The sequence below is a fragment of the Apaloderma vittatum genome, unplaced genomic scaffold (assembly GCF_000703405.1).
Source record: "Apaloderma vittatum isolate BGI_N311 unplaced genomic scaffold, ASM70340v1 scaffold25179, whole genome shotgun sequence".
NCBI classification, from domain to species: Eukaryota; Metazoa; Chordata; class Aves; order Trogoniformes; family Trogonidae; genus Apaloderma; species Apaloderma vittatum.
Genome location: NW_009737378.1, coordinates 22,692 through 23,393, shown reverse-complemented (window position 1 = coordinate 23,393; position 702 = coordinate 22,692).

The following is a 702-nucleotide window of genomic DNA, read 5'->3' as shown; positions in this document are numbered from 1 at the left end:
TGATTTTAGCACACTTATTTCTTAGGACAGTGGCTAATGACCTAGGAGGAACAGGAGAGCAGCCCCACGTTGGACACAGCACAAGATAACGGCTTAACCCTGCATAACCTCATCCAAACAGCTGCTTTTCCCCCAAGAGCTTATTTTGCTAATTCCCTTTCTCATCACCCAGGCAGTTTCTTGCCCTCCTCAGTTATGCCATCGGTGCCACAGCGGTGATCTTCACCCTGAGCATCCCAGGCCTTCCCAGTCTGGTGCTGCACCCCCAACCCAGCCACTACGAAGGGTTTGGGAGAAGTAATTGCTTAATGAAACCAATTGCTAGAGGCTACAAGCTGGGCTTCATCTATTCTTTTTTTCCCCTTTAATGAATGTTTTTATTGTCTCTCTCAATCTTTATTAAGTGAAGAGCCAGACAAGTATTTGGAAGGAAAATATACTGTGGCATGAAGCACAACCACTGTGCAGAGGGATCACATGTGACCAGCACAATCCATTTGGTGCACAGAAAGGAATTAATAATTTAGGCTGGGGAATGCTTATTTTTGGCCGATGACCAGCAGTTTCCTGCATGATCAATGTTTGCACCTTGGCTTTTTGGTACACCATCAATCCGTGCCTGAACACGGCCCGAGTTTTGGGAACTGCTACGTCTGCAAGGGCTGAGCCGCTCGGGACTGTAGCTGCTGCTGAAACTCCTGA